General features: G+C 43.5%; 1 protein-coding gene across 4 annotated transcripts in view; it reads right to left on the bottom strand.

Moving 5' to 3' along the window:
• Positions 1–13901, bottom strand: part of PTPRE (protein tyrosine phosphatase receptor type E) — a 106868-nt gene that overhangs the window by 75336 nt on the left and 17631 nt on the right. The gene's annotated exons all lie outside the window — the stretch shown is intronic.

Genomic DNA, 13901 nt, shown 5'->3' with positions numbered 1-13901 from the left:
TCTTTCAGAATGGATCAGCCAAAAAACAGGGTGAGCTGTTTTATACAAGCATGCTGAATTTATTCTACAGTCCCCGCCCTGGTGATGGAAATCCTGATTGCTGAATATTTTGCTTGTGGCTTTAGCATGTGATAACTGCTCATCCCACGGATTCAGCGGAATAACCTGAGAGGCTCCGGCCATGTTATCACATCAAAATTTTCCTCCTGTGACTGGAAAACGAAAGATTCAGGCTGATCGATGATCAGCTGCAGCCGCAACAAAGTGAAGCCCCCTCTTTTTTCCAACGGAGCAGCTACTGAGAACGTGGCCATGTACAATAAAATCTCCTCCTGATACAGGTAAATAAACTACTCTATATACAGTCCTCAGTCTTGTCACACTCTGCTTACAAATACTGGGGAGGAGGGAAGGGGAAGCTGCAGGAAGTATTTTTTCTGCAGTTTTTCCTCTTCCCTACAAGCACACTGTTAGCGTTCTCCCATGCTGGCCTCCTCCCTCCCACCACGGGAGAACCCAGCTTGGGAAACTGGGGCTCAACTTCTTCAAACCTAGCTACCAGCTGGCTTTGATGCTCTGCTCACATCACACGGGTGCCCCTGCTCCCTGTCCACAAAAGTGGGTTCCAGCAGCCTATTTGCAAGAGATTCAATTCAAAATCCCATCTCCAGCTACTTCATTTTTTTCGTACGTGTAGGGAAACACTTCACGAGAAGGAAGAAGGAGAGAAATTTCATGTGGGCAGAAGATGCGCAAGCCTGAGGTAACAGCTACCTTTGGAAAATTACCACCAGGTCAGGGTAATTTTGACTATGTTCTGCTTTCAGAGGCCAGCAGGGTCTGGAGAACTTTTCACAGGCATTGGAAAGAACCAAGAGTCGCACTGAGTGAGCTGGCAAAGCTAATTTAAAGCCTATTAGATGTCCACAAGCAAGGAAATCACTTTCTGGAAGCCACCCCGACTGAGGGTATAACTCACACACTCCTGAGCGGAGTGCTGGGAGGAGGACAGGTAAGAGTCCACCCATGTGCTTTGTGGGACGGCATGTTCCACATAACAATAACAGCAAGGTCTTTTTCTTCGACGTAATTAGCAATTGCTAACTGTGGAAAACTCAGAAAGGCAGCAGATAAACTTGAGTTAACGAAGTCTCAGGAAGATTCATGAAGAACTTGAAACCTCATTAGATAGAAGACCTGAAATGATTTTTCGGCAAGAAATCTTTCTGGCAGCTGCAAAACCAACAATGGGTAGCTCTGATTTTGCTAGATGCAAGTCAACCTCTTTTTCCTCTCGAGAAGAGAAAATCAGGATCATTTGCTCCTACGGCTCCAAGCACAGCATGCCCGGCAGAACCGCTCGCTCCTGCCATGGTAAGGATTATCCCCGAGACCTCTGCAGCAGGAGGCACTGCCAGGTGCTGAGGGCTTCTCCCCATCTTTTCAACAGAAAAAAAAAAAAAAAATATATATATATATACACACACACACACACACACCCCCCCTATATATGGCATACTGCAGTGATGGGGAGAAATGGAACCAAGCTGCATTTACAAGCAGCTCTGCAGCCTGTGACTGAAAGACAGCCCCTCCTTTCCCATCACACCAGGCATTAGCTACAAAAACCTGCCCCGTGGCATGCATATTTTGCGCTTATGATCTGCTTTTCCAGCTGAAGTCGTTAACGTACAATTTAGTGCAAGGTAGCTGTCTCATAAAACTTGTTTTAGCCTTATCAGAAGCAGCACCAGAGCAATTCTCAAAAGAAATCATATCCTCAATTCTTCTCCCTTCATACTCCAGTGTGCTGCGTACCCTTCCTGAACGGCCACCAAAGAACCATAGTTGTGTTGCCGAAAAATAAATGAGACAAAATAATGGGACTGTAACTCATTTCCAGGCTCCAACTGATTTTGCACCTATTTCACTGTCTTCGTTGTTTGGCCATATCACAGAACTAAGCTACATGAAGTTAAAAATGATCGCCGGAGACCAGAGAGCCAAGTCTAACTATCAACAAAATTGATGGTAACTAAACTTACGTCCATACTAAGTCAACACTACTCTGTAAAAAACGTGCTTCAAAACAAGAATGAAGCCCAACAACATAAAAAAATCAAACCGCAGTGGCTTCCAAGAGACCTTTTGTCCACAGGTCCGGTAAGGACTGCAAAGGAAAGTGTGTTTGTGGGAGAAGAGCAAATTAAGTCATAAACAAGCTATGAAATGAACCTCCCCATGTCTGAACAGAAGCTTTGCAGCCGTCGTCAAAACCACCAAGAAAGCTAAAAACTAAAAACAAAATCAAACCAGATCAGCTTAGATTGCTTCCTTAAAAATATATCCTATTTCACAGCATACTAATTAACAGAACAGAACCAATATCTCAATATCATGATTAAGAACAGTTCATTTTCAGCATTCTTCTCAACAGCAGTTCAATTTAAGATGCAATTACCACCAATGCAATTATCTAACAATTTGCTCACTAAATGACTTTCCAAGATGTGTTACTGAGATCAGGCAACGCCTCCTTTAAAGCACCTCTGAGCTAGTGAAAGATGAACCTCCAGGGAGCATTTTCTAAACCACGTACATCTCCACTCTTCAGTAACAAAGCAAAACATTTCCTTCAGGAGTAATGACAAAAAATGTGAAGTTAGGCAAGACACTAAGGTCTTGCTCCTTGTTTCACAACCAGTCATCACTAAGAATCACGTCACGATGGAGGACACATCCAAAAGATTGTTTTTAGAAAATAGAAAACTGAAGTTCCTGACTTCATTGTATTTTAACTACGGACACAGGTGAAGACCCACCAGCAAGCGAATCATTTATTTCTACCCTTTACTCTTTCTGCTCTAATTACTTACTGGTTGTCACAATGGTGTTTCACAAGGAGCTGTACTGGCACCTGGACAACGCTAATAAAAAAAAGACCATTCTTCAGAGATATGGGTAAAGGGTAAAGAAGGTGACAAAATCTGCAGGTTTAAAGTTCTTCAGTTTGGTCAAAGTTAATATTTCCTGATCAGATTTCAGGGAAAGGTATCACACCACTCGATCTCGACCAATGCAAACTGGTAAAATAGGGGAACATGCTGACTATACATGCAACTGGTGATCTCTAAACTTCATACAGAAAAAGATCTTGAGAAGATCTCGTTGGCTCTGAACAGGCCCCTGGCTCTCTACCCATCCCTGGGACCCACCCCCTGCACCCAGAGGCCCCGATGGCTCATGGTACTGCCAGAAACTCAAACAATCCACAAAGGTACCCGTGCGAGCCCCGACGAAAGCAAGGAGGTCTTCAGCAGAGACCAGAGAGTGATTTCCGACCGAAACGCAGAGGTTTTGGTGCTCGGTTAACCCACGTTCTGTACCCATGGGAGCTGGTTGTAATGGCCCAGAGCTACGGCTGTAGCCCACTAACTGTGTCCCTCCACCTCCCAGCACTGCTAATAGAGCAACTTTCTAAATATTACAGAATCACAGAATTTTGGGGTTGGAAGGGACCTCTCTGGGTCACCTAGCCCAACCCCCTGCCGAAGCAGGGTCACCCAGAGCAGGCTGCACAGCACCGCGTCCAGGCGGGTCTTGCATATCTCCAGAGAAGGAAACTCCACAGCCTCCCTGGGCAGCCTGGGCCAGGGCTCCGTCACCCTCAGAGGGAAGAAGTTCTTCCTCATCTTCAGCTGGAACTTCCTCTGCTTCAGTTTGTGCCCATTGCCCCTTGTCCTGTCACTGGGCACCACTGAAAAGAAAAGAGTTTGTCCCCATCCACCTGACACCCACCCTTGAGATATTTGTAAGCATATATCAGGTCCCCTTGCAGCCTTCTCTTCTTCAGGCTGAACAAGCCCAGCTCCCTCAGCCTTTCCATTACCCAAAAGAGGCCACGGGAGCTCTTCTAATGATTCCTTCAGCAGCAGCCTTTCTAAACCAACGTGACTGCCCCAGCAGAATATAACTTGAAACATATGTGCATACCTTTCTGTGCAGCTTCCCAACCTTCTCCTTCTATGTATATCTAAATCTAAATGCCTTTTCTGTTGATACTTGATGCCTGCAGAGGTTCCTCCTTCTGTTCTGTGGAGGGGAATCCTTCCCTGCTTCAGCAGAAAGGCCTGAGGAAAATCATTAAAGATCCATGACTTTCACCACTCTAGGACTTTTAATTAGTGTATGCTCACCCACCTACACAAAATGCATCAGTAAAAAACACAAATGTAGATGTAAGACACAACCGTACCAACTGGACCAATATTTTCAACACTGAAAATGGAAAACAGAGGAAAATTACATGTTAGCTATCGTATATGTATAGCTATGATACAGGTATGAGTATACTAGCATAGCTACGAGTATCCTAGCTACTACACGACGCTATACAGACACACAGCTTGCTTCCTTTGCAAACCGCTTCTGGGGTTACATGTCCCGGTTTAGCGAGCTGGGAACAGCACAATTTTTGATATACATACCACCATGATGGGATGGCTCATAAAAATGAACTCTTTCTAGAGGATGGGTGGTGGTGAGTGACCAGTATTGAAACATGTTGTCTTTTGATCACTGAAACATGGGTTCACTTCTTAGTTTCTTTAAAATCATAAACTGTGGACTGTAACGATGCTTCTGCTTCACTGAGTGAAGTATAGTGGTCAGATTCACACTGCAGGGAAACAGCCCTTTCCACATTTAAGCTGGGCTCTTGTTTTGCCCTGTAGTCTGTTATAAGCATTAATAATATAAGCATTGCATAAATGCAAAATTTTACTTTCCTCTGAATCAATAATTGTTTTTTGTTTTCCAGTATTAGACCAGCTAACAGCATGGCTAAAAACAGAAGCATAACAGTACACTTACTTCATGAAAATTAATTTGAAATGTAATCCAATGACCGACTGTAACCAGAGGATGTTTTAAAGCTGTGCAGCCCCACAGAACAGCCCAAGCACCTGCTGTGACAAGCTACGCCCTTCTGTCAATACCGACTCTGAACAGAAATGTTAAATATTTTCCTAGACTGATCACAATTATTAATAATAATAAACAAATGAAGCAGATTGATGATAAACACATACAGCTTCCCAGCAAGGATTTTAGGTGGGCATCAATCAGCTTGGAGCGAGATGATCTTGAAGGTGCCTTCCAACCCAATCCATTCTCTCAGCGCTGAAGGAGACAGCATAACGGAGGCCAAGAGGGACCTTTGGGGTCCTCCTGGCAAACCTCCTGCCGAAAGCAGAGCTGGGCTCCAGGCTGCCGGCCGTGCGCTCGCTCTGGTGGGACTCCAAGAAGGGGATGCTGCAGCCCCAGTGCCACACACCACCCTCATGGGGAATTTTCTTCTCCCCATATTACCAGTTGCAATTATCCCCCCGTGTAACCAGTTGCTTCTGCTCACTGCCTCCTGTCCTTGTGCTCCACACCTCAGGGTAGAGCTTGGCTCGGTCTTCTCCATTACCTTCCTCCAAGTAGCCAAAGATGGTAGTCGAGTCCCCAGCCTGCAGGCCCTCTCCTCTGGGCTCATACTTCATATCCTCATGTCCTTGCATTTGGCTTTGGCCAATGCCAGGAGGCTTCTTGATGTCCCTCTGCACAGCATCCCTGCCCTCCAGCACAGCCACCACTCCTCCCAAACGGGGGCCATCTGCCCATCTGCCCAGCATCTACTCCATGCCATCGTCCAGGCCACCAGCGGAGATGCTACACACGAATACATGGCTGAATCGTATCCAGTGGAAAATGATGTCTGAAGACCTTCGCCCTCATGTTTGTTCATACTAAATAAGGAACAGCTGCTGTGCAATTCAAACTTCAGAGTCTGCTCACTGCTAGAACACACTAGCAGTCATTGCATTTGCATCCCACATGTCTCCAACAATTAGACGAAGACATCACATGAAAGTGCTGAACGGTCTCCTGGAAGGCCAAGAACACACAGAACACGCCGAGTTTTACTGTCTACCTTACATAAGCTTCCACTGATGTGAACTTATTTGGTAGTCCTCATGACAAAATAAATATATTTTTTTTTAAGGGTCTTGGCCATCGTAAAAAGGAAAAAAACACTGTGTTCAGAGGTCAGGCTTTGCATTCCTTTTATGTTTTTGATGTACAAAAGATGTTTGCTAGGATGTTTTAGATGTATACAGAATACAAGATCAGAGCTACGTTAACTAATGTCCAGCTCTTGTACCGCATCTTAAAATACCAGCAAAAATTGCTTCTTGATGAATATAAAATGCTTTAAAAGCTGCAGTTATTTCAGCAGACTTCAACTGCTAACGTTTTGACCATTTGCCACAAGCACTCAGGAGAGACGAACTCGCAAATGCCACCACACCTCAATGTGGCAGAAATACACACAGCTCAACTCGGATGCTCGCTGATGGGTGTGCAACTGCATTTATTTCTGACATGCTGGTTACTCACCCTCCATTACTGCATGCATTAAAAGGGGTCTGCAACCCCCTCCTCCAAAACAAAAGAAAGAAAAATGCTTGAAACTGGTTTAGATGTGCCCCGCAAAGGCTTCTTTTAAGCACCGTTTTCCACCCAAAATTAATTAACTTCATCTACTGAAAAGGCTGCAAGTCCTGAAAGAAACATGCCAAGTGGCTTTAAAATTGATCACAGGAAAGCTGAGGTTGGCAAGGAGGTCTGGAGATCACCTGGTCCAAACTTCTGTGGAAAGCTGGGCCTTAGATTAGGTTTTCCACGGGCCGTGAAGCTAAGCCATGTGTAATTCCTAAATTTATTTTAGAACAGTAATTACGAGGTGACTTTTACCCTGTGCTCACTTAGGAACTTCCTTTCGTCTACAAATGAGACCACAACAACTTTGAAGCATTCGCTGCACATCCAGTCTTAGATAAACTCGCAGATTGACTCCTGTTCACAGCAGAGAGGTGAAGCTGCACCACAGCAGGCCAAACCCTCAGCAGTGCCACGGGTCGTCTCGGGAATGTCCCCTCCCCACGCCTTCCTCTCACCTCCAAAACTCAGCTGCACTCCCTAAAGAGCCGCGAACACTGCTTTGTGGGGAGCCTGTGAGGCTGTTCTTTAAGTCTGTATCAATGTACAGGCACTTCCCCACATGTTTTTTGCCCTGAAGCAGCACATCAGGACAGCAGAATAGGTCTCTCCAACTGGATTTCCAACATGAGGGTACTTTATTTGAGGCCAACGTCCTCCCACAGGCAGTGACACACGGCACAAATGCCATTTTCCTGGGGATCATCATTCACACCAGTGCCACATGGTGGTAGCACTACTAAGGGGATGGAGAGCAGCGAGCTCTCACAAAGCCTTTGGGTCACGCTCAACCACAGACAGTGGCATCTGATGTCCCGCTACGAAGCCCTTCTCATCTCACCTCCCTGGAGCCAACACAAGACGACACCATCCTCAATTCAAAAACAATGTGCACTGGACTTTTACATAACTCCATTCAGTCATTTCTCTAATGTCTGTGCCTAAACGAAACAACAAAGCACAGCAGATGCAATCCAGATGCCTTGCAAAGTCATTTCAAATACACAACTACCACGGTTTTCACCACAGATGCAGAAACCAGCCCTGAATAAAGCTGTACATGGATAGCTGCCACAAAGTCCACCATCTCCATGGCCTACAGTTTCACAAGAAACCACCCCACAGCATGTTTCTTGGTCTCAGATGAACACAGTCCCAAACCAGTCATTCATTATAATCCATTTACAGAGCAACAGGACAGTGCTTTCAGAAGATGGTTGTAAGTCAAGAGTCAACTAAAAACAAGTAAAAAAAATGAAAGGCCTTTGCAGCTTTACTTTGCAATTGTCATTTGTACTTTTAAAATATAGCTTCCCTACTGTGTAATGTGTTTCCAGAACACAGAAATCCATTGATCCTCAGGCCCAAGTTTGCAGGTGACGCCTCATCAGAAACAAGCCACTCCAGGCCTGAAGCAAGACTCAGCCACCAGAAATTCGCTGACACCATAAATGACAGAGGACAGACAAGGACGCGAGGGGAGGAGGCGGCATACCTGCCCTCAGGAGACACTTTGCCCTACAATATGTTGCACTAATGCTTCACCAAATTATCAGCCTTCACATGTTCAGTCACCTTCATTGACCAGAAAATAACACTGAGGCTTCATGGCTTTTGACTGTAGAGCAGGAGAGGGGGAACAGGTTTGGGAAACAATGGTGGAAGAAAAACAAACGCAAAAAAACCCGCAAGCCACAAAATGAATCACTGAAGTGTCAAGGAAGGAGACCCTGCAAGTTGAAGCTGTTCGCCGGGTTCTTGCTACTCAACCGCAGCGTCTCCACCAGCACCACCTCCACCCTACCTGGACAGCCTCAGCAGACGCCTGCCAACAAGCTACAGAACTGCTGTAGACTACTACATCGGGTTTTTTAAGACGTACATTAGATATGTTTTTAAAAATGTACATTAGCTATCCATGCAAAGATCCCAACCTTTCAACCCTTTTTTGGTTAACCCCCCAAAAAATCCCATGCTCAAAGTGCTGAGCACAGCCATCTACCCTCCTCGCAGACCCCGAGCAAGCTCTGTGAACTCCTCATGAAGAACTCCCCCGCAGGAACGAACACTGCTGTATTCATTCAGAAAACAATAATGGTATTATGAGAAAATATGCTGCTCACAATTCTGGTGTAATATCCTCAAACAACAGTGTAATGTCAAAAATGGCATTTTGCCTACCCTAACTTGAACAGTGAAATTTCTGGCTCTCTCTAAACAAGCAAAAGCTTCAAGTTTTCCTCTTGGACAGTAGAAGACCCATTTTTACAAGACACAATTTTATTACAAAATAAATATGTCAAAATTGTTTTTAAGGACTTTGTTCTGTTTTTCCATTTTAATTACCGCATATTAAAAACTCATGGTACAGTTACTGAATTTCTCCAACTGCCTACGCCATGCTAAAGCACACAGAGAACTTCTGCCTCCAGCAGACTGCGGGTCGTTACAAAATGTCCCAACATTAATTCAGAGCTGTCTAAGCTCATGAGCGTGAAAAAAAATTCTTAGCATCTCCACCACTATGGTTTATGCTTCTTCCAAAACAAAAAGAGCCAACATACAAGCAACTTTTCCAGTCTCTGGAAAAATTCAGCTTTTGTGCATCCTTGCTCCTGCCAGTCTCCTTCCTCTCTGCTTCTCCTCTCTCCCAGCCCTGGCTTCGTCACCGTCACCTCAGCCAGGGCATCAAATTCCCACCTGAGACTGCATTATCCATACTATTCCTTGGAATTCTTCAGGTTTCCGTGTTTAATTTGGATTTAATTCCACAGAAGATAACCAAAAAGAAAGAAACCACAACAAAAGTAATTTAAAATATGGATATTTCCCAGTTGATGACCCTATTTTTTCTCTTCTTTAGTAGTTATTTTGGAGCACCCAAACAAAATGTAGTGCAGTACAGTCACCTCTAGGAAAGGTTTTTCTTCATTCCTGAATGTTTACATTATATTAAGATCAGCTATTTAAAGGAAAATTAGCACAGCCTAACTTTACTCACGAGCTATGCAACAGTTTCTATTTCGTCATTTTCATAGAATTTTAGTTCGGACTTTTCTGCAATAGCTGCATTTCCTTTTTTTAAAAAATAAAGGTATTTACATGATTTTTTTTCCTCCAACTTACTGAGGTTGCAAAAATAAAACCTTGGCTATTTAAATATATTATTCAAATAAGATATTGATGGAAGGTTGATGCTTACACTTGGACTGCAATCTCACTGAGATCAAACATATACAACTACAGCGCTTGAAAAGCTGAACTGTCATGGGGCATTGAGGGTCTAAAAATACCAATAGAAAAAAGGAGGGTAAAACTCCTTCTCATCCTTAACTTGAACATGAAACCTCAGCACCGCATGAATATGGATTTTGCATTTCATATATATAATCACAAGTTTCTAAGGTGCCTTGGGAACTTTGAAGAAGGCACAGAATAAATGAAAATCATTTTAATTAAAAGCAAATTAAAGGGTATTCTAATCCAGGCAGCAGTAGCAAATCCACGGAGACTTTTTAGAACATGGATCCTTGAAATTGCATTGCTTATAACCCTCTCTAATTCCAGCTTCCTTCCCTCGCTTTCCCCCCAAAGGAGCTTCTGAATCTGTACGACATCAGGTTTATTATGAAAATTCTGCTCTAGTTTCTAAAAAAAGATTTTGCTCTAGTTTCTGAGTGGCCAGAAGCACTAGCATCCACATGGAGCAAATAAAAACAAAGAGATGAGAAAGGGAATGGTTTTCCTTACTGCAGGGAAGAAAGATAAGATTCTATTTTATGCTGTTAAGAAGACATTTCAGCACCGATTAAGAAAGTTGGAGTTCTCCTCCTTGACAGGAGGCTTTTCAAATGCAGCTCAAAAATAAACTATGCAACCACATGCTAAAATGTTATCACAGAAATGCTTCATATTAGAAAACTCACAAGGTAGAAGAAGGTGTAGAAGTAAAATAGACATTATTACTGTAATCTTTTTCACTACTGTTCTTACATGAGGAGGACATTACTGGTGAAGTCTCACAGGTCTCCCACGGACTGTCCCTAGTCCGCCATTGCCTATACCGATAAATATCAGAACAAATTCACAAATACTACTAAAAGTGAACAGGAATCTAAACCCAGCAATATTACATTTATTTCTGACTAAAAGGCATTTTTACATGTATTTATCTCATCAAGCGATTGAATTCCTCCATTAAGAGAAAAGAAAAAAAAAATCCCAACCTTGAGGAAAAAAATCCAAAAAGCTGAACAAGAAGAACAAAAAAAGAAAATGGGCAAGATGCCTGGAGAAACGCGGCTTTGATTTTGACACATGGGAATAAATGGAAAAAAATATTCAGCTAACCCTTTTTTTTTTTTATCAAAACATCTTCCATCTCGTGTGCAAATTTCAACAGCTGAAAAAGCATCCTACTCAATCTCCCCAAAGCGTGTCAGCATGTTTTATGTAAATACTAGTTAACAAGGGATGTGTGTTTGCTGCAAACATTTTAGGGTTCTGCTTTAGACGCTCTGGATTTACTCTCTGTGTCAGAGGAGAAATTGTAATTCCGAAGGAGGTAATAGGAGATAGACACAGAGGACATCGGAGATGTTTTTTCCCTTTAAGTAGCCAAGATGTATTTGTTATTGAAGAGCTTTAAATAGTTATTTAACAAATTAACCAGTGAAAAACTCGATGACTAAGCTCTGCATCAGTATCTGGCAATATGCATCTTGAAAACAACTTTTTTTGCAATGTCTGGAAATAACGTTAGGGTTTGGTAGCACGCGCATTCTGAATGGATTACTGACACCAAGGCAATTTCCCCCTGGGACTATCGGAGAAGTGTCACACCAAGCACAAACACGGCTAGCTCAGTGGTACAGGAGCGTGCTCGAAAACCAGGATATCCGGGGGGGGCAACAGAACCATGGGTTATTGGGCAAAGCCAACTCCCTCTACCCTACGAGCAGTACTGGCTACGGCACCCACTGCCACCGCCCGAGGAAACACAGTTCTCCTCGTCGAGCTTCCTATTGCGTTAGTAATAACTAGGTCATTATTCTTCCTGTCCAATTTCTTTACTTTTGTCTTCATGTGGTGTCTTTTAAGACATGACCACCAGTTGTGATGTAGCCATCTAAACCACCATATAACCACAGGGGATCTTCTTCTCTACATTACGCTGAAAGGAAGCACAGCTCACAGCACTGGAAAAACAAGCACGAATACAAACAGCAACAAAAACAATGTCCAAGATCGAAGGCTCCTTTTTTCTTTTCCCCTTCATCTCATCTCCCCTCCCTCCATAGCTGAAGACCACTTCAGCTGCTCTGCACCGCACCACCAGTGGTGCTGGCATGACTGTTTCTTGGGCTGGCCTACAGCAAACTATCTGGGTTCAACTAAACAAATTAATTTTTACAATGCAAAAGCAAGAGCCCTCCGGAAGGAAACATTTCCCTGATCTGATTTACAGCCCACAAATAACAACATTATACATCTTCAGTGAGTGGCAGCTCAGGGGCATGAATAAGGAACCAAGGACAGGCAGAAACCTATTAAATTTCTGCTGGAAGAAGATATTCATATAACCACAGCACCCTTCATTCAAATCGAGAAAACAAGAATACTGTTAGTTCATTCATTCCAGCCTTTGTCTGTCTTCTCTGCTTAGTTTGTAACTTTTCCTGTCCAAAGATCTCCTTCACGTAATGGCTCCCCGTGGGCGAAAGGAAGGATAAACAGACCAGCAAGCGGCTCCTCCGAGCAGCCAGGCTCCTGCAGTCACCCCCGCCTCATGCTCAAGTAAATCGTGAACCATTTGCACGGGCTTCAGAACAGTTTTTTTCCCAGTGTAATGCAAACAGAAGCATTAACTCCCTTCCCATCCCAGAGACCGGGGGTGCCACGTCAGGTCTGCTGCGGTGGACGCTCGTCTGCAGCCTGGGAGCAGGATCTACACCGTCAGATCACTGGTAAGAGTTAACGAGGTGTTTCCTCCAATTGCCCCTTCCATAGCCCATATAACACAACTCTACTTCACGAACATGATAGATTGTATTAAGTATTATTTAAAGAACATGTTTGTCCATCAACTAGAGTGCCTAGAAAACCTGTTCGAAATGAGGTGACACAAGTCAGTGGATGGCAGTTTCTAGTTTTATTCTCCTCAGAATGTCATCAGCTTGAAAGAAAGGTAATTTCCAGATAAGTACACACAATCTTCCATTTCTGAAGCATTAAATTTTATCACAAAGGGATTCTCCCAATCACATACCTCAACAGCAGGAAACAAAGTATCGCCTCCATCTTCATTCCAGCACCGCCTTGCCTTAGCCCTGACCATTCCACGATCAATCAGTAAGAGTCAAGTAACTATTTTGTTGTCTAACATTGCAGTACAGGAGAGGTGACTTTCTTCCCCTTGCAACTGTCAGTTTTCAATATAAACGTGTACTGATGGCAAGTTAACCTATAGTCTTTTCTTCCTTTCTGTTTAAGAACAGACGTGATGTGAATAAACTGTTCCTCTGCCTTAGTGCAGAAGAAACTTCCAGCTTCACGTACTGAGCCAACTGGAGAGGACTCTTCCTTGGAGACCTGCAAATGTGCAGGAAGGAGGACAGCATCCTCCAGAGACTCGCAGTGATGCTTTGAAGAGCAGAAATTGGTTCCAAGTTTGCCTGCTGTAACACTGAGGGGATAAATAAAAGCTACTGCCCTCAGGGAGCATTTCATGTTCGCATTTATACAAATTTCCCTTCATTTGAATATACTGGATACATCCAACAGGGACTCGACCTTTTTGCTTGGCCGCTGCTATCCTAAGTCCTTCCTGCAGAAACTCAGAACCACTATTTGCCTAATGTGGTAGATGAAAAGTAAACTTGTATCAGTTTTTCCTTATTTCAGCTATTCTTCCATACGATTATCATAAAAGCAACAGTGAACTTCATTCTTTCTTAAGTCATTATTACTACTAGCTCCAGAAGCACGTCAGATGTTCATGTTTGAAGACTGGATAAACAACCAGAAATCCAGATGCAAAACAAAAACTGCTGGTGGGAGGGTGAAATGAAAACAGATAAATCTCCTTTCAAAAATACGAGATTTTGCATGGACTCTCAATATTTGGCAAAATACAATGATGAAGGAGTTCTGCAACTCCAAGTGAAACCCATAATGAACACCAATATATCTTCTTGGGATCTCCAGGAGTTGCTCAAGGCCACCCTCTCCTGCCACCTCCAGAGTGCCGTAACTTCCAATGCATATATTAACACACACATTTTTCAGAGTGAAGTCCACATACGACAGGGTTTTGAAATCAAGAGGTAGATTTGACTGTCCATGGGCTCTACTGC

Source organism: Opisthocomus hoazin, chromosome 6 (genome assembly GCF_030867145.1).
Source record: "Opisthocomus hoazin isolate bOpiHoa1 chromosome 6, bOpiHoa1.hap1, whole genome shotgun sequence".
Lineage (NCBI taxonomy): Eukaryota > Metazoa > Chordata > Aves > Opisthocomiformes > Opisthocomidae > Opisthocomus > Opisthocomus hoazin.
The sequence above is the reverse complement of the archived record's forward strand: the minus strand, read 5'-3'. Positions and strand labels throughout refer to the sequence as shown.